We start from the raw sequence: 24,551 nt of genomic DNA, 5'->3' as shown, positions 1-24,551 counted from the left end.
GCTGTAATGCCCTATTGCGCGCACAATTTTCGCCTGCGGCTGAGTAGGGCCGTTTGTCTGGTAGCAGACAGCTTGTCATCTTGTTCTGTCCGGTTGGTATTCGCGTTCGCTTTGCGACTGACCATTGGGAAGCGCCGAGACTGCGTGTGAGCTGTTGCCGCGGCTGAAGCAAATCTGTTTATTCTACTCAGAACCTGCGAAATATTGCCTTCCATGCTCGTCGTAACATTATCAACACATTGCGTGGAGCGCTTTTGTCGCGTTTAATCCTGGATTGCCCACGCAAACATCAGGCAACCTTACCTGTCCCTCCGAACGAATTCGCTGCGACTGGACCGAAAATATTCGGTGTAGTCGGAGAGGCCGCAGTGCGATTTTCGGTCACTGCTTTCACATGCAACACCGACGCAGCGAATTAGGGCGGTGGGACAGGTAGGGTTGCTTCTTATTTGCGCGGGCAATCCATGATTACAGGTGACAAAAATGCTACACGCAATGTGTTGATGTTACGACGAGCATGGAAGATAATATTCCGCATGCTCTGATTACAATAAACAGTTTTGCTTCATCCGCGGCAGCAGCTCACGCGCAGTCTCGGCGCTTTCGATTGGTCAGTCGCAAAGCGAACGCGAATACCAACCGGACAGAACAAGCTGGCAAGCCGTCTGCGACTAGATCGACGGCCCTCCCCAGCCGCAAGCGAAAATTGGGCGTGCGATCAGCGAGGACTAAAATTATAGTCTGACTCTAAAAAATTGTGTGCCCGCCCGTAGCATGCTGAAATTTCTGCAGGGACCGCCGCACCGTCTTCAAGTCAGGGAGAAGCACGGCTACCGCTAGGACACGGGCAAGCTGGCGACCGCCGCTGCGTTCCGCTTGCGGCAAGGAGGCGACGGCCGACCCACCACGTCGGAAATACGCCGGCCGCCGAAATAGATTCCGGCGGGCTGAATGGCTCCCTTCACTGTTGAAATGAAACTCTTGTTTGATCCTTCAAAACGGCGAGCGCAAGAGCAAGACCTTCTCCACCCGCAGCTTGTGGCACGAGGGGGAGCGAGCAGGCGTTTTCATTTTTGAGAATCGTCTGTTGCGAGAATTTATCGAATTTTCTTCATGGGAAGAAGATGCGCTGTTTCGTTTTTGTCGCTGCTTAATGCACGCACACTCCAGCAAAAAAAAATGTCTCCAGATCACAGGCTAGTGTATTCAGGCATTCATGCCTTTTCATCAACGTCTGAACAGAATGAGTGCAGTACCTTTATTTTGTTCGGCTCAACAAATGACCTGATCCAAAACCTCGCAAGAATAATTCTCAACATATTGTTTTTTTTTTATTTATACTGCAATTCGGGCATTTAAATTCTTCTACAGGGACTATTGGTACTTACTGTGCTGCCTGCATCATTTATGCAGTAAGCACAGGCTCATCTGACAATATATTCTTCCATGCTTCACCTTTAACATGATACTATACATGCTGTACAGTATAATAAGCAGAAAATATGCTGTGCAAGCATAATATATCCTTACACAATTTTTAATATGTGGCGTAGGGCCGCTGTAGCGAGCGCGAGTCGATGCCAGCGCGCGCGCAGCAAAAAGGAAAAGATTGGAGACGATTACGTTACTTCCTAATGCGAAATTTCAGCGCAGGTCATCAGCTGTTTCAGCTTCTCGATAGATTGAGGCAAAGAATTCGAGCAAGACATGTGTGCACAATTACAGGCAACTTTTTTATTTTTCACACCTATTCCTTCTTCTAGAAACACCCCACTAACAATTCTTGATTGTCATGAAGGAAGCTTTATCGTAGGGAAAAATGGACGAATGTATGCTCGACTTGCTACGCCGATGTCTGGTTCTCAAAGACGAGGTCTATGCAAGTATTTCGCGAAGTTGTCACAGCCATAGGAGCGAGAGGAACGGGATTTTTTCCCGGATAAGTGGTAAGAAATTCCTGTTTGAAAATAGAACTATATTAAAGGCCCCCACTAATAAGATTGGTGTGGATCGGTGGACGGTTAATGCTAGTCGCAGTAAGTGCTCGACGCCTTTGGTGAGCGCGATAGAGAAGTAGACCGGAGAACACCGCGCGCGGTCGCCGCCACGGAGGAAGAGAGCGGGGGGGGGGGGGGGGGTGCTCGCAGTGGCGGACGGCGGCGGCTATGCGTTGCTGCTTGGGCGTGCAGGAGAAATGGCGCCAGGAGCGCGCGCAGCTAGAGCAGCCAAAGCACCAAAGCGCGGCAGCAAGCGCATCACAGCACAGGGTCCGGGACCTTCCTCCCGCCCCCCCCCCCCTCCCCGCGACTTAGGCGAGGCGGGGCCCGCGCGGACATGTGTTCTAGATGTTTAGCGCTCGAAAGACGATGGAAGGATTAGCGAGCAGTGAGCGCGCGAGTGCACGAGTTTTGCGCGCGTTGAGGCGGCGGTGCCCGGCTGGACGGAGCGTGTTGAGGTGATGGTCCCCGGCTGGACGACGCCGGTTCGGGTGTCGAGCACAATCATCGAGGTTAGATTCGGTCATTCGGCGGCTGTACGACATGGCGGACGAGGCGCTGATGGCGCCGATTCAATGGCGTACCGTCTAGTGCGCTGCAGTTTCCGCCGTACATGTGGCGCCATCTGGAAGGCGCAGCGGAAAAAAAGCGGCTGTTCCGATCACACGTCGCCGCTGCAGCCGACGCTGTGTTCCTCTGACCTCGTCGTGACGCTTCGCAAGAACAAGCTGAAAATGCCTCGTAAAGCTCCCACCTCGTTTACTGTTGCGTTTAATGGCCATCCCACCCCTGAATTCGGGTAGACTGCTTTTTATTTGGGCTGCGCATTTGTCATGTTTTTTTTCCCGGGACTGCGCAGTCACAGCACGACCGATAGAATGAATCGAGCACAGGGGAAGCAAAAAGAACCACTGAGCTGTAAATTCAGATGGAGCATTTAGAGTCAGACGGTTTTGAACACATGCCTGACTCGATGCCTCAGGGCAAGTTTTCAGACATAACCCGCGTTAATGAGCGACCTCGACCCTGTCCGGACCGCAGAAACACTTTCCTCTGACCTGCTGAATCTTTCTATCACCGCTTCTTGTTGTTCACAGCGTTTGCTTCTGGGCAGTTTATCCTGCCGTAGACGCACGCCACTAGTAGAAAAGCTCATAGCAACAGTGCTCTCTTGCTTTCTAGGCGTTCGATCTGGATTCCCACAAGAACTAAGAGAAAACGCCCTTTAAACAAGCAAGTCGGTTTACTGTTGCCTCGATGGGTGTCATAATAGCTGCAAAAATGCCGGCGTGAATCAGTTAAAGACAATGTTTTATCGTTTTTGCTGGAAATCATACGATGCAAAACGAAACAGCGCTGCCGGGAGCAGTACGGCGTGCCGGATAAATAGGCCACGTACAGAAGCGATAGAGAAAATTGTCAAGTGAGAGCTGTGTACACAAACAGTAAACACTGCGCGAGCGAATACCATTGGCCTAATTTACAAAACATAAAGAAGCACTGTATATACAGAGTAGCGTGTACGTAGCACCCTGTCGCTAATAATCCCGCATGCGGCACAGTGCAAGCAGCCTGGGTGATGCACTCGGCCGCATATCGCCGGAAGTAATTCACGCGCTGAGCGTTCACGTCACTGCGCGCAATTCGTGGCGATGAGCAAGAGGGATTTCAAGCTCGATGTTTGTGCCCAGTGCTCGAAACCAACAAACGATGAAGAAACGAGCCGCAAAAGAATTAAACTCGCCTCAAAACTGAGCCTGCACATATCTTGAAGGTGTTCGCGGGCATTGCTGCACAGAAAGGTTCACTGCACGCATCATACACAGGCTTAGGGCCCATTCACACTTGAGAGTCGCGCAGGTCGCGCGACCGTTTTGGTCGAAAAGCGACCGTCGCAAACGGTCGCGTTGCTTGAAAAGCGACAGTCGCGGGCCAGTCGCTCGCTGCTCGATTTTGCAGCCTCGAGACTGCGAATCGCAAACGTCTAAACGAATCAGCGGCGCTTCGGAAGTTGACTGAAGCGCTACCTACATCCGGCTGTTCATTCCTGGCGGCAAGATCGAAATTTGCGTCAGTGAACAACATGGAGTACTCCTCAGAGCTGCTCATCAACGCTGTGCGAGAGCATAGATTTCTATATGACAAATATGATCAAGATTTAAAAAAACTGAAGTAAAAATGACTATGCATGGGAGAGAATTGGTCAGCTATTCAGCTTAACCCGTAAGTATCCCACGTTTTTGAGATGTGCTGAGTATTTCTTGTAGCATGCATGATGAGGACAGCTTGTTTTTCCTCAAGAGCGCGTGCGAATGTTTACATACCACGAGCTTTTTTTTCTTCGATCGCTTGGCATTCGTCCCTGTTCAGCTTGAAATGCGGGAAGACGAGACGTGTTTTCACGCTCGCGAGAGACACGTGCGTTGGCTACCACGAGGACAGTTTCCGCTCGAGAGACACGTGCGTTGGCTACCACGAGGACAGTTTCCGCTCGAGACACGTGCGTTGGCTACCACGAGGACAGTTTCCGCTCGAGAAACACGCGCGTTGGCTACCACGAGGACAGTTTAAGCTCGAGAAGCACGCGCGTTGGCTACCACAAGGACAGTTTCCGCTCGAGAAACACGCGCGTTGGCTACCACGAGGACAGTTTACGCTCGAGAAACACGTGCGTTGGCTACCACGAGGACAGTTTACGCTCGAGAGACACGTGCGTTGGTTACCACGAGGACAGTTTCCGCTCGAGATACGCGTGCGTTGTCTACCACGAGGTCAGTTTCCGCTCGAGAAACAAGAGCGTTGGCTACCACGAGGACAGTTTCCGCTCGAGAGACACGTGCGTTGGCTACCACGAGGACCGTTTCCGCTCGGGATACACGTGCGCAGGCTACCACGAGGAGAGTTTCCGCTCGAGAGAAGCGTGCGTTGGCTACCACGAGGACAGTTTCCGCTCGAGAAACACGTGCGTTGGCTACCACGAGGACAGTTTCCGCTCGAGAAACACGTGCCTTGGCTACCACGAGGACAGTTTCCGCTCGAGAGACACGTGCGTTCGCTACCACGAGGACAGTTTCCGCTCGAGAGACACGTGCGTTGGCTACCACGAGGACAGTTTACGCTCGAGAGACACGTGCGTTGGCTACCACGAGGACAGTTTACGCTCGAGAGACACGTGCGTTGGCTACCACGAGGACAGTTTACGCTCAAGAGACAGGTGCGTTGGCTACCACGAGGACTGTTTACGCTCGAGAGACACGTGCGTTCGCTACCACGAGGACAGTCTCCGCTCGAGAGACACGTGCGTTGGCTACCACGAGGACAGTTTACGCTCGAGAGACACGTGCGTTGGCTACCACGAGGACAGTTTACGCTCGAGAGACACGTGCGTTGGCTACCACGAGGACAGTTTACGTTCGAGAGACACGTGCGTTGGCTACACGAGGGCAGTTTACGCTCTTGAGACACGTGCGTTGGCTACCACGAGGACAGTTTACGCTCGAGGGACACGTGCGTTGGCTACCACGAGGAGAGTTTACGTTCGAGAGACACGTGCGTTGGCTACCACGAGAACAGTTTACGCTCGTGAGACACGTGCGTTGGCTACCACGAGGACAGTTCCCACTCGAGATACACGTGCGTTGGCTACCACGAGGACAGTTTCCGCTCGAGAGACACGTGCGTTGGCTACCACGAGGACTGTTTCCTCTCGAGAAACACGTGCGTTGGCTACCACGAGGACAGTTTCCGCTCGAGAAACACGTGCATTGGCTACCACGAGGACAGTTTACGCTCGAGAGACACGCGCGTTGGCTACCACGAGGACAGTTTCCGCTCGAGAAACACGAGCGTTGGCTTCCACGAGGACAGTTTCCGCTCGAGAGACACGTGCGTTCGCTACCACGAGGACAGTTTCCGCTCGAGAGACACGTGCGTTGGCTACCACGACGAGAGTTTCCGCTCGAGAGACACGTGCGTTCGCTACCACGAGGACAGTCTCCGCTCGAGAGACACGTGCGTTGGCTACCACGAGGACAGTTTCCGCTCGAGAGACACGTGCGTTGGCTACCACGAGGACAGTTTACGCTCAAGAGACAGGTGCGTTGGCTACCACGAGGACAGTTTACGGTCGAGAGACACGTGCGTTCACTACCACGAGGACAGTCTCCGCTCGAGAGACACGTGCGTTGGCTACCACGAGGACAGTTTACGCTCGAGATACACGTGCGTTGGCTACCACGAGGACAGTTTACGCTCGAGAGACACGTGCGTTGGCTACCACGAGGACAGTTTACGCTCGAGAGACACGTGCGTTGGCTACCACGAGGACAGTTTACGCTCGAGAGACACGTGCGTTGGCTACCACGAGGACAGTTTACGCTCAAGAGACACGTGCGTTCGCTACCACGAGGACAGTTTACGTTCGAGAGACACGTGCGTTGGCTACCACGAGGACAGTTTACGCTCGTGAGACACGTGCGTTGGCTACCACGAGGACAGTTTACGCTCGAGGGACACGTGCGTTGGCTACCACGAGGACAGTTTACGTTCGTGAGACACGTGCGTTGGCTACCACGAGGACAGTTTACGCTCGTAAGACACGTGCGTTGGCTACCACGAGGACAATTTACGCTCGAGAGACACGTGCGTTGGCTACCACAATGACAGTTTACGCTCGAGAGACACGTGCGTTGGCTACCACGAGGACAGTTTACGTTCGAGAGACACGTGCGTTGGCTACCACGAGGACAGTTTACGCTCGTGAGACACGTGCGTTGGCTACCACGAGGACAGTTTACGCTCGTGTACACGTGCGTTGGCTACCACGAGGACAGTTTACACTGGCCCCCTCCCCCTTTTTTTCTCTCTCCCCGTGCACTGACCTTAACGCTTGCTCAAGTGCAAGGTCACTACTTTGAAGTAGGAACACTGAGCACAGTCAGACAAAACAAGCTGAATGCACAGCCTTTCATGAATGATGGCTATTTTATTTGCCAGATATTTTCATGACATTTTTATCTTCCAGGCATCCAGGCGGAGCACAAGTTTAAGAACTTAAAGGACATTTACATGCGGAATAAAACAAGAAATAAGAAGGAACAAAATAGTGGAGCTGGGGCGGCAGATATTTCTCTTAAAAAATGGCCGCACTTTGAGTCCATGATGGCACTCATGGACGCTTCACCGCAGCCTGCACTGTGAGTTGAATTTCTAGGATTTTTTTCAGTTATGGGAGTCAATGTCAAGTAACATGTTTGCATTGTCAAGTCACCCTATTCTACTCTCTGCCTCAGTGTTATGACCAGTGGCCAGTTGTCCTCAAATCTGTACACATAATCAAGCAGCTCTATTTGTTCTCATGGCAGTGGACCATAAAAAGCTGAACTACATAATTTGTTTTTCCGGTGTCCTTTGCAGTACAGAGGATGACGACACAAGGTGAAAAACAATAGGCAGCCAAAACAGTTTTCTGCAAATTTCACAATCAACTGCACTTGGTCATTCAGAAAGTCCATTCTGGTTATTCTGTGTCAAATATGTATGTTATTTTATTTTCAGCTTCACATATGCTCTTCACAAGGCTGGTGAAAGGTTACTGACCAAAACGAGTATTGTTAGGCATAACTTCAGACGCATGCCGCACGGTATGGGCCTGCCAAGACAGCACTGAAATAAACATGATGAAAGGAATGATGATTGAGCGGTTGAAGGAAATGCTGGCTAGCTTAGACCCAAAAGATCAGCAGGAGCTGAACTTTGAAAGCGGTCATTTGGAATTGGTCTTGTATAAGCTGCTGCCATTAGTGAAAGGAAGAACAGATGGTTTTAGGGAACAATGTTTGAAATAAGCAAATCCTATTGCAAGTACTCATGAAGCATAAACCTCCACAATCAGGAATGCAGCTAGGATTTAGGGAAAAAATCTATGGTGCCCTTGCGTAAACTGTTATGCTGCTACATATTAATCCTCGATCTCTGGCATTGCAGCTCCACGCAGGCAATCCAAGGGCTTGTGGAACCACTGCCTCAGGCGTCTGGCAGCAACATTGAGGGTTACACCTGGGAACAAGAGTAAGGAAAAATTGAAATACTCTGGTAGATTTTCACATCCTTGTAAGCCACCTACTTTGAAGTATGTAGGAAAAGTGCCCTAATGATACTCGTTTTTCAGATACATTCTCGACGTGCAGGGGCCAGATTTTGCTCAGCCGCCACCTGCAAAACGGTATGTGTGCATTTTCTTGCAGAACAGTTTGTTAAACAGGCGTACCAAGACAAGTTCTTTCACATAATGGAGAAAACTGTTTTGCATTGTAGGCCACGGATGTCGCAGAAAAAAGAAACAGAAAACCCTGGGTGAGTTTATAACCTGTTCATTACTAAGATTGTGCACGTTTCTGTTCCTCAAGTTTAATGCGTTTGCAGCAAGGCTCGTTGTGAGACTCTTTGTCTGTTGTTCTCCCTTGTCCAGTCTCTTTTGCTCAAGATTTCCTTCAGTGCTGTTCCGTAAACTGACTCACCAGTTTCCACTACTCTAAAATGTTTGGTCTACAGGAACGCAGGTGGCGAAAACGTCATGCAGGCCTGTGTTAGCCACCTGACAAAAATTAGGGAGCAGCGAGAAAAACAACAAAGGGATGACATTGGACTCTTCTGCATGCTTTTAGACTCCCGCCTGCGACGCCTGCCACGCCACGTTGCCGAAGACCATAAAACATTGAAATGATGACATATGACGTGCAGCTCCAGACTAGAACTCAATTCTAAATAGTGGTGGTGTGCTTTTATTTTTCATGGTACTGCCTCGATGGAAAGAAATGCGAACAACCTGGCACCGCTGTTGGAATTCCTTTTCATGGCGCTTTTACCTGGGCGGTACGAAAAAGACGGTACAGTCGTCCTAGAATGTCACATGGATGAGTGTAGGGTCTTTTTCCTATCACCAAAGTAAAAGCACGGTGAAAAGGAATTGAAACAGCGGAGCGTGTTGGCGCCGGGTTGTTCGCGTTTCTTTGCATCGAGGTAATACAAATGTTTTCTACAAATGAACGTGCAATATCTACTAAATCATTTTCTAGGTTCCTTTTTTAAGCGTTCCATTATACTCTAATTTATAATACTCAAGCCAACACATCCTAATTCAGGTTTTATTGTATTCAATCGCAGAAGTTCTCGTTTTTAGCGCTGTCTTACATGATATGACTGAAGTGTGATATTTTTTTAACCCCGTCCCTCAAAGCCCTAGTCACTTTGGGAAATGAAGCCTCATACACCCTCAAGGCAGTCATGCTTTGTGTAAGGTTGGCTCTAGAATTGTTGAGGTATCACAGTTGAGGTGTCAGGCGCGTGACGTCCCAAAGAAACTCGGGCTAGGAGACACGTCATAGTGGCCCACAGGGATCAAACATGCATCTTTTGGGTCAACAGTCTGGCGCCATAACCACTGAGCGACTGTGGCCACGTGACTGCCCTGTAAAGTACAAATGGTTGATCCGCTTAAATGGCCCACATAGCAATACTGAAGTGCCTAGTATTTATTTATTTATTACTCACAGCACCTTTGTCAAGGCATTACACTGAGGGGGGAACAGTAATACATTTCACTATTCCTGTTGAAGCTCCAGTTCATTTTTATGATAAGTGAGGTTAGGAGACATTTTGCAAAATATACAACTGATAAAAATTACAAATGGCTTTTAACTTACATTAATACATGTGAAATACCAATCACTTCTCATGTTACTTGTGCATCCCCTTTTCCCCGGACACGGCGATGCCACGCTCGGCTAGGCGCGGGTGCTCGGCTCCGTGGTGATGCACTGTTCACCATCATCCCTCTGCGGGGATCCGCAGATGTTCACCATCATCCCTTTGCCAATCACCAACGCCTTCAAGCTGCAGACGCCCCCCCTGCGGGGACAATCAAAACAGTTTTCAATGACAAAATGCGTCTTATCACTCCATTGCATGTAAAACGTTCTCGTGTTTATTCCCGCCATGTTCTCTTCTTTACGGGGCTAGATATCTCTCGGCGCTCTTCACAGGTGGCGCCACAACGGTTCTCCTCCGAAGGAGACACCAGGTCTATGTGATACATAAACCGAGTTTCTCGTCAGGATCTGAGAACCAATGTCCCTGTAGAGGGACAAGGGGTCTGAAGAGGTTAAGATGGCAAAAAAACGGCAGAAAGATGAAATGCATCCTGATTATGCCCCTGGTGCATTCCTACGAGTTTGAAGTTGATCCTGTCGCATAAAGATGGTTGGAAACGTTTTTTTTTGTCGTTTTCTCAAAACACCAATTTTGACACATTTGCTATAGTGCAGGGATGATATCTCTGGTTCTAAGTAGACTAGCTTCATACTTCTTTTTTGTTGGAAAGATGAACTCACAGAGAGTGAAATAAGACTAAATCAAGGCCAGTTGCCAATCAGCATAATTTTAAAACAATACATTTCGTCTGAGCCGCTATATTGAATTTTTTGTGGTAAAGTTTAATGTGCTGTAACTTCTTTTCAAATGGACCTAAAACATTCGTATTACCTTATTTAACACAGTGGACATTCTAGAGCTTGCCTGTATGCTAAACTTCACTGTGGGCTTTAGTGTTACATAAATAAGTTACCTGCAAGTTTCAAACAAAGATTACATAATATTTTAAGAACTTCTTTCACATAAAAACTAAAAGCATATTTGAAATCAGCATATTAAAATACATAAACTGGGTAAGCTTCATGAATATCTATCAAGAGAAAAAGAAAATAATTCTAAGAGGGGTGTCCCCACTTAAGGATCTGTCGCACTAGCCCGACACGACAACGACACCGATGATCGGCCGACCGGGTCAGCAGACCGTGTCTGTGGCAGACCAAGCTGTCACACTAGGCCGACAACGACACCAAACCATCCGACGATGTCTTCGTAGTGTGGCATGCTTTGACGCCCGCGAAGCCGACAAAACCAGTCTGCCGACTGTGTCGTCGCGAGATATGTCGCCGAACTAAAACGTTCACCAGACACGAACACGATTCCGCTGTAGTACTGTTTGCTTACGTTGATAACAAGCTCTGGGATAGATGAATGTCTAAAAAGGTATCATTACTAAGGATAATTGTCCAATGCCAAGGGGCTGGTTGAAGTGATAACTACGATACAAGCCAATTTCATCCTGTATCCGCCTGCTGCCTCTGCTGCTTCGTGCGGCTTGCCTGACGTCTGCTAGATCCGCTGCTGAAGGCGTCGCGAAAATCGAGCATAACTTTATTTTATTATGGGACAGGTTGGCATTAAAGGGGTGACTAGAAAAGTTTTTTTATTACGGCGCTGGCTAGTTCCAAAGTGCCCTGAGCTGCGGCATCGATGCGAAACCAGCTAGGCTTAGCGACGAGCACGGCAGTCGGGTAGCAGTGCAGTTCGTTGCCCTAGTGCCCCCGCAGGCGGCTTCGTTGCGGAAAGCGCAACTGTTGCGCAGGCATGCTGTCATTGCTCGAATATTGTAGACAGACTTTCTGATAGCATGGCTGTTTTGTTTTTTCTGGTGCGAACGTGAAGTACACTAAGCCTGCTCGCCGGCAGGCCAGCCTGGATCCCGCCCGCCGCCATAAGAAAAGTCAGCTTTAGATTGTTTTTGACGTGAGCAATAAACGCTGAGGCAGAGAAATGTGCCAAATGTATCATTTCTGAGGATCGTTGATCAACACCGATTTGCTGGTAAAAGCAAAAACTTTGATACGAGCAAAATTTCTCGCTAGAATCGCCATGCAATCTGCCGCGCGCCCGCCGTTGCGGTCCTGCTCGCTTGTCACCCGCAGCGGTACGATAGCTCTGCAGCCGAAGGTGTCGTGGAAATTGACCACAGTTTTGTTTTTTGGTGAGATTATACTGTTAACAGCATAGCGATATTAAGACATATAGCGCAGGCTACTTGCGAAGCGCCGTCCGCTGCACCAGGCAGCAGCGCAGTTCGAGGCCTGGCACGACCGCAGGCTGTGCCCTTGCCGAAAGCTCGCTACTAGCGTAAGCATGCTTTGTCGCTGCTCTTGTTAGCGGGCGGTCTGTATGATGATATGGCTAATTTCTCTTTTATGGTGCGAACTACAACACCAAGCCAAGCAGTAATCAGACCGCTGCGGGTTGCAAAGCATGCACTTTCAGCTCCAGTGCTTGAGTCGAGCAGCGCAGCGATGCTTGCTGCTCCGTGTGTCCCTGTTTGCAGTGGGGCTGTAATTCGCAAGCAGCGACCGGGGCAGCACGCCGGCCGAGGTTTCGCACATGGGACGCCTGCTTTACTTCTGTCGCGAGTGTCACACTGCGGAGTGCTTCTTATGAGCACCTCTGCAGGCTGCGAATAGATCTGTTCCCCATGGCGTCGTGGGTATAGCAGTAGCTTCCCATTCCAGAGGTTCCCACTTTGAATCCGCATGGTTGAGAATATTTTTATTATTTCTTTTTAGTTTTATATAATCTTTTCCATCTTGTTTCCCGTGAGCGACTGGATTTATTTTTTGAGCCATGCCTTTCTGACCCAGCAATAAGTGCCACTCAGGACTGGGCTGCACTCAATCTATGTTCATAATCACGTTTGTTAAGGAGTTTCTTTTACTATGGTGGCACTTATTTAAAATACTTACAAATGAAGCATTCCGGCCCATGAATTTCGCATAGCAGGAAACGACAAAAGAAGAGTGAGAACGAGAAAGGACCAAATCGGCGGGAGGTCTCGCATGTTGTCTCGGTAGTGTGATACGGTATTTGGCGGACCATCGGCCAGCTGCCGTCTTGTGGGAGACCTGATGCCGAGGCCGACACTCGGCCGACTGTTTTAGTCGGCGCAGCGTGACATAGAGCCTGACATCACGACGACATGGTTTTGGCAGACCAAATCGGCCGACTGTTGGCCTAGTGTGACAGGCCCATTAGGAGGACATGCTCGATGTGTTTGTGGTCGCTTGTCATCCACCCCAACATGGTCTTGGGCCCACCGACCAAAGCTCAGTGGCACTAATGTCAGTCCAAGCCACGTGCTCGTGCATTCAGGTTAAGTCAGCGGGCAGCGGTAGCTTTATAGCTTATTCTCCTTCGATCTTGTGAGATTATTGTCCCCCCTTTCCACTATACATCTACATAGCGTCATGGAATTCACGAGAAAGCGACATTCTTTGCTCGATAGTTTACTCCGATTTACACCATCTCTAGTGGCTAAGTACGATCAGTAAGCATCCTGAACCTGCTCAAGGTGTTTTTGTCGTGTCATGAACAGGCTCCAATTGACCTGTCCTGTCTTGATCGATCAATTGTTTGCATGTGCTATATTTGGACCCGTGACAGTTCCATAATTTGTTATTTTTGTTCTTATGCTCAGAGTCAAAACCTCTTTGATTTAAATGCAAAAAGCTTCACGCACCTCTCGTGGTTTGTTTAAGGGTGAAAACGGATTGCGTGCTCCGGCACGCCAGTGCAACCGCTATGGGCAGATAACGAAACAAACAGGCGCAGGCGTAGAGGGGCACATATGGGAAACTTTCTGTAGTCTGCACACTCTATTCAAGCGATGAGGCCAGTGCACCCTCGAGCGCTACAGCCGATGATGCGAAGCACCTCCTCGAGGTCCCTCTGCGCATGTTCCACTCTGATAAGGAGTACCTGTCACTAGCCAAAGTCAATAAAGAGGAAAAGCCGCTTCGAGAGCACTACGGCTCCCTTGTTCACTACGAAGCAAGCGGAGCACGGATCTGTTCTTTGGTAGCACCCAAGAACCTTTTTAATAATTTGGCATAGATAGGATGTAGAGTTCAGTCTTTCCTGTTTAGTGTGTGAAAGGATGTCTGTAAGATAAGAGACTCAAGAGTGTGCTGTGCTGTTGTGTCCCTTTCTGTTGTCAGTATCTTTGCTTGATCTCACTTAATCTCGTGGCTAGTTTCTTCTTGCACATGCTTGGCGATGGCGTTTGTTGCTTCATTTTTGGTTTCGGATATCGTCCGGGTGCTTTCTCAAACGTCTCGTGAAGTCCTTTGTTTCGCCAATATATATTGATGACAAACCGGAGTAGTCAATTTCTTACACAACGCCTGGAAATCGTTCACGAGGAAGCTTGTCCTTCACGTTCACCAGTTCTGTTCACACCTTGCCATCAGGGACGTGCGTGATGTTGACTGCATGCTTGCGGAAAATCTGTGCAAGCGCTTCGCTAATTCCCGCTACGTGTATGAAAGGAGCTCGTTTTTCTCTTGTTTTTTCGGTGTTCTCGCTTTCATCAGAGGCACGCTGTTTTACTGGCATTCTTTCGGTGTTCCTGATGAAGGAATGAGGGTAACCGTTTCTTCGCTGGTCGGAATATATTCTTTTCATTTTGCTCTTGAGATTGGCGTCTTGACTGCAGACCTGTCTGGCATGGTGGATCAGGAAGACAACGACAGGCAGTTTGTGAGTGACTGGGTGAACAGAACCGAAATGTATCTTCCAGAGTGACCACTGTATGCGTTATAAGCGGTCCATGCTGTATTGCGTTTCCACAGATAGCCTCTGGCAGCGACCATGTGGTGATGTTGACGGCAGACAGCAGTTTGCTGACCAGTGGCTGTGCAGAGCAGGGACAGCTGGGATGGGTGGCTCCCATGTTTGCATCTCGTGGCGGACGCAGGTCACCATCTACCTGCTTGAGCCTGGCACAGTGAGGGTGCAACGCCCCAGAGGTGAGTGGGTACTGTGGTGTCTAGGAATGGGAGGCACCTGTCGGTTTCTTCCTCTGCAGTGAACTTGATTGAGGGTTCAATGGTGTTCAGGTGGTCCAGTAAAAGGGCCAAATGCTTGCGCTCTAGGACACAGAAACAGTCGTCCACGTACGTTCCTTAGAAATATAGTAGCCGACTGGTAATTTGGACTCCAATAATTCGGACTTGTAGGATATTTCGGACCTTGATAAGGCACCGTTAGTCACCCCATAGAAGCACATACATTTTCACGACGGATATTTCGGACTCCAAAAGTCTGAAAGTTCTATTTTCGGACTAATTTCAGTCGCCTACGGGCCAAAATCTGCCATCTTATCGGCTTTTCGCCGGCGCAAATGGCGCCATCTTAGATTGAGATGGATTTACGCTGCATTTGGATTGGGTTGACATACTTTCGGTACCTCATTGTTGCCAGTAGAGGTTCCTGCGATCTCTGACACTTCGAGGTGGCAGTCGGATTGTCGTTGTCGTCAATTTGGTTTTGTCGCCGACGTTGTCGCGGGCAGTTACATTTTGTCCAGTACGTTGAAAATTGGTTGTTGGGGGAAGGAAATTGTGCAGGAGCTATCTCACATCTCGACGGGAAGGGATAAAGGAGGGAATGAGAGAAGAAAGGAAGACAGAGGTGCCGTAATGGAGGGCTCCGGAATAATTTCGTCCTCCAGGGGATCTTTAACATGCACTGATTTCCCATAGCACACGTTCGCCTTTGTGCTTGAACGCGGCCACCGTGGTCGGGTTCCAACCTGGTTACTCCGGATCAGTAGCCAGGCACCCTAACCACTGAGCCACCGTGGCGGGTCTCATACGTTTGCCATACGCCGTTTCATCACTTCGTTTCTCTGAACGCATCGACCGAGTGGCGCTCAGTCTTCACGAAGTTACATCCTTTCGCCATTTTGTGATTTTGTCTGACGGCTGCGCCGCTTTGCGCGAAAAGTGCCTTATCTTTGCCTGCGTTTGATTAGCGGTGTGCTGCACACTCGGGTTGTGGACAACATGGCCCCACCGGGTCTGTCAAAGAAGCCTGGGAAGTATTCCAACTAAATGTGGTGACCTTGCTGTCTAGCGTGTACAGTGAAAGCACAACATTGGCGCAAATACAGGCGGATATCATCGCCAGCATGATAAATTTGCCGCGAGGTAAAATCTTACATCGTTAAGCCAATTTCATCTCACTGAAGTGATTTTTGTACTTCACGGATTTTTTGTACTTTTCGATTATTCGGACCATTTTCCGGGTCCCTTCTAGTCCGAAAAATTGGTCGGCGACTATCTTTGGCCTGGGCTGGAAAGTGGTTACGGCTTTGTTTTCAATGACTTCCATCGTGTTGTTCGCCGCTGGGACCGAGATTGCTGCTCCCGTTGCTGTGCCGAAAGTCTGTTGGTAAATGTTGCCACTATATGTAAATTAGGTTTTAGCGAGACAGAAGCGCAATAACTCCCGATCAAAACGCACCACAGAATTTCTTGTCGCGCATCTGTCGCAAGACAAGCTGTCTTGTTGTGCCTTGTGTCGTGCGAAAAGCTTCGTGTCGTGGGTTCTTTCGCGCGACAAAGTTGTAGTAGGTTCTGCCGCACGACAGACATCTCTCCTGCATTTGGTCGTGCGAAGAAGGTCCCTGTCGCAGCATTTGTCGCGCGACAGGTTTCTGTCGCAGGTACTGTCGTGCGACAGAGGGAGTCGTGTCACGCGACAGAGATTGCGTGACTCAGCAAAGATGCCTGTCGTGGGTTCAGTCGCGCGACAGACTTCTAGCGCGCCTCTTTTCACGCGACAAAAGTACCTCTCATGCGGCCTGTCGCGCGACACAACAGCTTGTCGTGGGATATGCCGCGCGACACAACAGCTTGTCGTGGGATATGCCGCGCGACACAACAGCTTGTCGTGGGATATGCCGCGCGATTGATACCTGTCGTGGATTGTGCCGCGCGATAGATACCTATCGTGGGATGTGTCATACAACAGATTCCTGGTGAGGGTAATTGTTTTACTGCAGAATTCTAGAAATACTGTCGTGCTGTCGTGTGACAGCGATAGGATCAAATTGAACAAAGATGCTTCAAAGCGCGTTCACTGTGGCGAGTCGCGAAGAGGATGCGAGGTGCTCTGGTCTCTTGGTGACGGGCACCGAGCGAAATGAAGTGCTCATTCACATTGGCGAATAGAGTTTTCAACTCGCTTCCCGCGACCTGGCTCTCTCACCGAACGAGAATTGGCTTAGAGGAGAGGCACTGCTCGAGCACTCACCTAATTCCCTTCTGTTCCCACATGACAGTGTGACGAAAGTAGTGCATGCTCAAGTGTATAATGCGGCTTTGAAAGCCCAAAAAGCTGTAATGCACAAGCGACGAAGCCAGCGGTGCCTGCGTATCCGCACGCGCTTGCGGTGGCGGCATGTAGCTGCAGCCACGACAGCGCCTGCACACCAATGGGTGTGCGCAAGTCGAATGACGCTACTGAAAGTCAGTGTCCTCTTGGCTTCTGTGACATGTTCAAGCCATTTAACATAATGTACCGCTACTACTACATGCGCAGAAAAAACCAAGAACACTTCTATGCGTCGCGGAAAAGAATGTCGTTAATCGTCAATCAGGGAAAATTACTCGCCATAACCATCCGGCTACACAAAGGCAGCATGTGTCTACATGCACGCAGTTCTCTATATAAATGTTCAAAGCAACCCCGATATCATTTTTCCGCGTTGCAGTTTTAAGAGCGTGAGCTCTTACTACTTACGTTTGCCAAGGACACATCTGTCTGCAGGGAAGGTCAAACTGGCCAATACAGTTACCACACTATATTACGTAGCAACAGCGGGCGCGTAGAGCCTCAGTTGTCACAGATACCTTCGACCCGTTTTACATATGCCAGTATAGCGGCTATCGAAGTGGAACCCCGGGGACCCCCATTTGCATCAAATTTGGGGGCCGCCCGTTTGACGCATAACGATCGAAGTGGTGTCATTTGACTTGTGATGTTCGTAAGGATAAAATAAATATTTAGATGGAGCCTAAGGTATGTGTGGGATTCGCACCGACGACCTTTTCGCCCCCGAACCGTGCATTCCGGGGACTTCCAGACAGCCATATGGCCTAATAGTTTGTCGCAGAGGGTTCCGGATGCGGTCAAACAATTCGTCTTGTTGTAATGCACAAGTTTATAAAATTCGTTAACTGATATATAAGGAGGAAACATACCGGATATAGCGAAGGTGGCTGTAAATCGCAATAGTAGTGCAAAATCTTTGAAGTAGATGACGCTGCTTGTATCTTAGAACGAATGTTTCCGAAACGAAACGCCCTCAGATGTTTGTATTTTGTTTTCTCCACGTTTGCTGAACACCCCGATCTAGCACCCCGATCTAAAGACTTGAATCACTCGTAGCTAACGGTCTTAAGTCCAACACTGATGCAGTGTTGGCAGAGAATTGTTTTAGCGGCAGTGACGTGGTGCTTATCATAAAATAGCAAAAAAAATACTTTACGACGTCGTTCATTGCCTTCACTGAAAATCTCATGACGGTGACACGAAAATGTCGCTAAATATAGACAACAGCATATGCAGCCGAAGGTGAAATGCGGTGGCCGGCGAGTTTGAACCGATTTGATTCTCGTCAACCGCGCGCTTTAAAGAGTTTCGCCTGCTTTGACGCAGTCTAGCTCCTGTGCACCCGCGCTCGGTCCTCTAAACTGCTCTGGTCCCAGTGTGACTGTGTGCTATGACAATCTGAGCGAAAAGGAGGATGTCTGGGGGTTTTGATGTGTACCACGGCCATACAGTTGAGCGACATGATAACGTACGGGCGCGGCATGCCAGCCTGAATACCGGCCGCCAGCGTCAGAAAAATGCGACAGTAATGTTTGTTCAAGTCCATACTAAGTCGTCGGATGGAGTATCGTCGGCCAATTTCGAGTCGTTGGTAGAAGCGATAACAGGAATACAAACAAATGTCTCCCCACGGCGCCTTTAATTGCTGCTGCTCAATCGCGGCTCTCCTGGCCTCAGCTGGCTCCGCTCCTGAAGGTGTCGCGGAAACCGAGCATATCTGTGTTTTACTATGAGACGAGGTTCACAGTAAAACGATGACGAGAGCAGCACCTCAGCGCTAGCCAGTTTCGAAGTGCATTCAGCTGCTGCATCGATGTGAAACCGGCTAGGCTTAGCGACGACTAGGGCAGCCAGGGGGTAGCGCGTAGTTCATTGCCCGGCGCGCCCGCGGCGGCGTCGTTCCCCAAAGCTCTCCTCGCTCACTCCGGCTGGCTCACTGATTGGCTCAACAGCTTGCGACCTTCACTCGGAAGGCTGGAAAATCGAGCAGCGAGCGACTGGTGCTGCGACTGAGCGATACTTTATGCCCACGTTTGCAGTACTGGTGAACAACCTTTAACGCCCATATGCTTGGGTTATCGGCTGCGTTGCGGCGAGTCTTAGTTAAGGTCGTCCGCGACGCCATCGTCACCGTCCGTGACGCTCAGGCTGAGAACTTCAATTCTAGTACGTGCCAAAACAGCTCGTATTGATCGTAACGATACGAACTCGAAAGCACGGCTGCTTCGATGCGCTAGTGGGCTCTTGCTTGTTAAACTACACGCGGGCAGGATGCGGCGAGTGGTAGCCGCTGTTGCATATTAGCTAAAGTGACACGCAAGTATCGACGTAGTTTCGTAACGCAGTTGATATCAAAGCACTCCGCTTGTACTGGTCACCGATTAAGCTGTTAAGTTTCATGATCTCCGGTGAGCGTGCCAGTGTCGCGCAAATTAATGCATCGCATTGTGCTATTTGCGTTCAACTTATACACGATATTCGCCAGCTTGAGATACGGCGATTTTCTTCGCTGTTTTTGTCGCAACTTAGTGGTTTTATCTGGCATCAAACGCCATTGCATTCTGTCAACACCGTCGTCTGCTCCGTCGTCTGCTAGGGCATCCGGGTCACTTCAGGGGATCACAGGATCGCAGCTTCTACAAACGACATGCCAGAAAAAGTAACTGAAAGCGCTTTAGTATTCTTAAATAATCTAAAAATAATAAAAATAAATGCAGTGCCTTTGTTGTGAAGATAATATAAATATTCATGGTTTAAAAAAGAAATTTTTTTGTCGGTTGCAATTTTTCACCGACAAGAAAGCGCAGCCCTCGGCGCCATTGCAGCGCAACCGACGCGTCGTCTTTTGTATTATTTGCCTCTTTGAGGCACTGCTTGAGTACTTGTACGGCGGACACGTGTGAAGAACTCATTCAATAGGAAGGTGAGCAGGAGTGTGTTTTGGAAGCTAACGACCAGGATTTCGGCCTGTCAACATTGGAGAGTTTCAACGGGTAAGCCATGAAGAAAGACAGTGCTGCGACGTCTTCTCATCTGTAAAGGGAACGAAGACTCCTGCGCCGTTTGACTAAGCCTGGATGAATCGCATGACCGGTGAGTCCCGCTCTGCGTTTCTTTGCTAATGATCTGTATTCACACGCGCTATTTGTATGCGGCTATATAGGGTAGACTTGGTAGCGCAAAAAAACACAGGGACACAGAGAGACAACACCACAAAGCGCTAACTTCCAACATAAGATTTATTTCGTGAAAGACGGGTGGTTTTTATACTGACTTATCATGCACTACTATCAGACCACCGCTAGCACCGCATATCAGACAAATATAGGATCTCCTTAGGCAACAGAGCAACTGAAGGACTACTTCCACCAAGTCTACCCTTGAAAATGTACCAACAAGCCCAAATTTCTACTCTTCTGCACACTAAACAAATTCTCACCCCTAAGGGTGCAAATCAGCTGTCCCCAGACGAACACCCTTTTGGGTGCTAATAAGGGTGCAGAGATCAGCACCCTTTAGGAAGGGTACAGAGCATGAAAGTTTAGAGGGCGCGCGTCAGTCCAAGGCTTTTGCTTCATGGGTGGATCAATGTGGAGCACCCTTCCAACATGCGTTTGTAGAGGTGTTACGGAAAAATAATACGCTTTAATTAGGGTGCAACCATTACATCCTCTAAAGTATCATAAGGGCACCCTTCCTTAAGGGTGCTGATCCCTGCACCCTTTTTTAGCGCATAACAATTGGAAAAGGGTGCTCGTCTGGGGACAGCTGATTTACACCCTTAAGGGTGACAAATTGTTTAGTGTGTGGGCTATATAGGGATGTGAGTGGAGGCAGTCTGCCTGTGGTTGCCGTAGCTATAATGCGGCGCCAAAAAAGCAGGGCCTATATCCTGCATGACAACTGTTGTTCTCATTGTCTTTATGTGCGTTTAGTACTCGCGTGCCGTGGTAAATAAAAATGGCACCAGATATCACAACAAAGTTACGCTTTCGCTTGCTAGCGCTTCGACACTCGGTGCAAAAGCATGGGTTTGCACTGCGTAGAAGACGATGAGCAAGAAGTGCCGCGCGGCGGTGCGCTCGCGCTAGGCCAGCTGCGATCAGACACCGCACTATTTTGCTCAGGGTTAGTACTTATCGGATTAGTGGTTGTAAATTAATATGCGTCATACTAAATTATTCTGAGACAGTGATCGCATGCGAAAGGCTAGTTCATATTCATCGCCTTGTCATTTGTAAACTTGTCTGTGCTTCCCCAGTGGAACAGGATTTGAGGCAGTGTTATGTCAAAGTTAGATCAATCTTGCGTCTCCTGAGCTGTAAACGCTGATGTTTCCTCTCCTTCTGAGCACTGCGAGCTGTCGGAGATGCAACTGCACACTTATTTAGGATTTCTACCTTTTTGCTATATCCCTCGCTTTTGCGGCCCCCATTCAAGTCGTTCGCCATTGTCGATGGTTTCTTTGTTACTTATTTTCACTTTGTTATTTATTCTAGGTTGCGTGCCATCAGCTGTGGTGCCGGCGATTCTCCGAGCTCGGACCTCTTCCCAGGCACGGGATCCTACCCACAGACCGCCCTTCGCCGCACTCACGAGTGTTCTTTGGTATTTTTTGTTTCTCTTGCCCTTACTTGCATTGCCAGTCGACAAATTTGTGCAGCTTTTAATTGTATGCAGATTTGTTAAATGCGCTAGCAATTTTTCTATGATGCTAGGCTGTGCTGTGAGATATCAAGCTTCTTGCTAGTGAAGGCATGCTTTTTTTCCATTCTCTCTTCTGATTTAAAGAAGGCAGACTGGTTGCAACTTTCAATTTAATGCCTCGACATTGGTGCAAGGCACCATAATAGGAAAGAATGAAAACCTGCACATCCTATATTCAAATTGGTGCGCGGTATTTCAACCAGCTCATCTTTCAGTGTGGTTATAACAGACATTGTGACTCTTCTCAAAGAATGTATATGGGTGCATTACATAAAATCTGTTCATTTCTTTTGTAATGGGCTACACTGTAAAAAAATTCCGTACCTATAACGTAGACTATGTACGTTTTAAATACAGAACCACTTCTGCTTTCAATGAAACGTAGGGAATGACCGTATATTCAGTCCAGTATTGAAGGAAACGTCCGTGTTCCTCTGTAGTCGTTGCAGGGAAAAATACTAAACATTCAATTTAAGGGATCAAAACTTAACACAACAGGACGGTTGACCCCATCGACTATGTGTTGCACCAAATGCACTAATAACTTGCTTAAAGGCAGCAAAAACAGAAGATGCTTATGATGTGACGCCACTTTTACACGATGAACTGCTGGCCCGCGGACTATAGGCATCACATGACATCCGATTTTTTATTTGTCTGGTTTACTCTTAGCCAACAATGTCCGCAAACTAGCATGGCGAACGACCGTGAGCATGTCTAATGTGATTAACACAATGAAGAGCCGAGGAAGGGTGATAACGCATTATGTTGCTTCAAGGTTGAGTGATTGGTACAAATTGTGAGCAACGTTAAATAACAAAGGCCTTAATTTGCTATAATGTTAAAAGCTGACTTGATGAAAATATTTTTCGCTACATTGCTAGCCACATGATAGAGTAACATTTAATAAAAATGTTACTGCAACATTGGCTTCCTGTGAGAAATGCTGCGTAATGAGGTCAACTGTTAGAAAACATTTAGACACAGACAATGGTTGGACAACTTCTCCAAAGTGAAACTGAACACCAGCTGAAAGTACATTGCAAACATGATGAAAGTGCACAATTTGAAAGCCGATTTTCCATCTGCCATTTTGTTAGGAAATAAACAACTGAGTAAACCAAAAGCATGGGCAAACAAATCTGTGAATTTAGTGCAATGTAGCAGTTACATCTTTGCTACACAACCATTAATCAAAAACACCAACTCCTTCATGGATAACAAAAGCACCGACACAACAACATATTGCTTAATGCAATGTTTAATTTAGTAGGTACCTATTGCCGCCCATTCATGCCTGCTCTTCCTGCAGATAAATGAAACGCCACCAAAAAGCAGCGAGCAGCCATAATTGCTGCAGTGACAAGGAGGATGTGCACCATCGATGCTGTTCCCCCATCCTGAGTAGGAAATAATGGCAGTTTTTTTCTGGAAATACTCTGAAAGCACGAATTTTCTATCCATCGTTTACTTAGCTTGCACTGACATGACCTATTGTGTACTCGGTACCTTTGACAAACAAGGGGCCAGCCGATAGGCACACAAGACTGTAGAACCTTGCTAACTTGCAAAAAATCGATGCACAGAAAGAAAAAGCTGACAAAAAAATGAGGAATTCCTTATTTGAACTTTTTATACAATACTAAGAATGTGGCTAAGATATGGCATGAACATTGTTTTTTTCTGTTCACTTAGAAACTCTCCAGCCTGTGCTAGCATATTACTGTGATGTAAATAATGAAGCATGCCAGCACTGTACAATATGCTGTAACACTTATGAAATACTCCCCTTCAAGGCTACTGCATGCCTTACATGCGGTAAAGTTTAAATCTGCCAAACTAGCTAGTCTGCAAGATGAGACGCCAAGCCTCTGACATCTGGCGATGTGTACCTCCCATGTAATTAGAGTGATTGGAGATGCTCCTTTTTGATGGCATTTCAGTTGCTGGGTGTGGAAGGACCAGATATGAAGGGCAACAACTAGACACCAACTTTTTAAGCAACATCACAATAAGCAATGTGCCTTAGCTTTCCTTCTGTCCAAAAAGGAGTTTCATTTTCTATGTTCTGTGTACACACAACTGCTTGCATGTGGACATTTTGGCTTGCTGGGAGGTGCTTTCCTCTGTCAAACTACAGTTTTAACTCTGGCATCAGTCTTCTACGCCTTCTTAATTTTTTGCTAGCGTTCACCTTAAGTCGCGTACAAACTCACGCAGATCTCCACTTTTCTACGTTTCCAGCTGTCACATCTTCTCTGCCTTCGTCATGTCCACCACTGCATTCAATGCCTTCAAGTCTGCTGTGTATAATCATTTTAATTAATCTGCCTACACATGTATTTATGTTAGTTGCTCTCCTCTCTTCGATGCCAATTGGCCCTGAGAGTAAATAAGTGAAATGGTAGTCTAATCTAGGTCTGAGCAATCACGCATTATGTTGAGTTTATTTTACCACGTTGGCCAGTAGAGAGTGGAAGGAAAAAAAGCTGCTAAGTGGAGCTCGACATGCCTCTCGACCCCTACACTGGAAAGCAGCAGACACCAAGGCATACGTAATCACTAACGACAACAGAACATGACAAGTGTGAAGTAATTCAGTAACGTTCGTCGCATTTACACAGTGCATACTCGCTGCTCAGTAATTTATTACCTCATTAGATATTCTTCAAAGAGAGTGTACAATTATGTGTTTTGTTTGAACATGGCACCACAGTACAATGACAATCATTAACCTTGTGCCAACACAACATAAAATAAACTTCTGCCCAGTAAATGCATTGCTTA

Source organism: Amblyomma americanum, chromosome 1 (genome assembly GCF_052857255.1).
Source record: "Amblyomma americanum isolate KBUSLIRL-KWMA chromosome 1, ASM5285725v1, whole genome shotgun sequence".
In the NCBI taxonomy this organism is placed as follows: Eukaryota; Metazoa; Arthropoda; class Arachnida; order Ixodida; family Ixodidae; genus Amblyomma; species Amblyomma americanum.
This window is presented reverse-complemented; position numbering follows the sequence as displayed.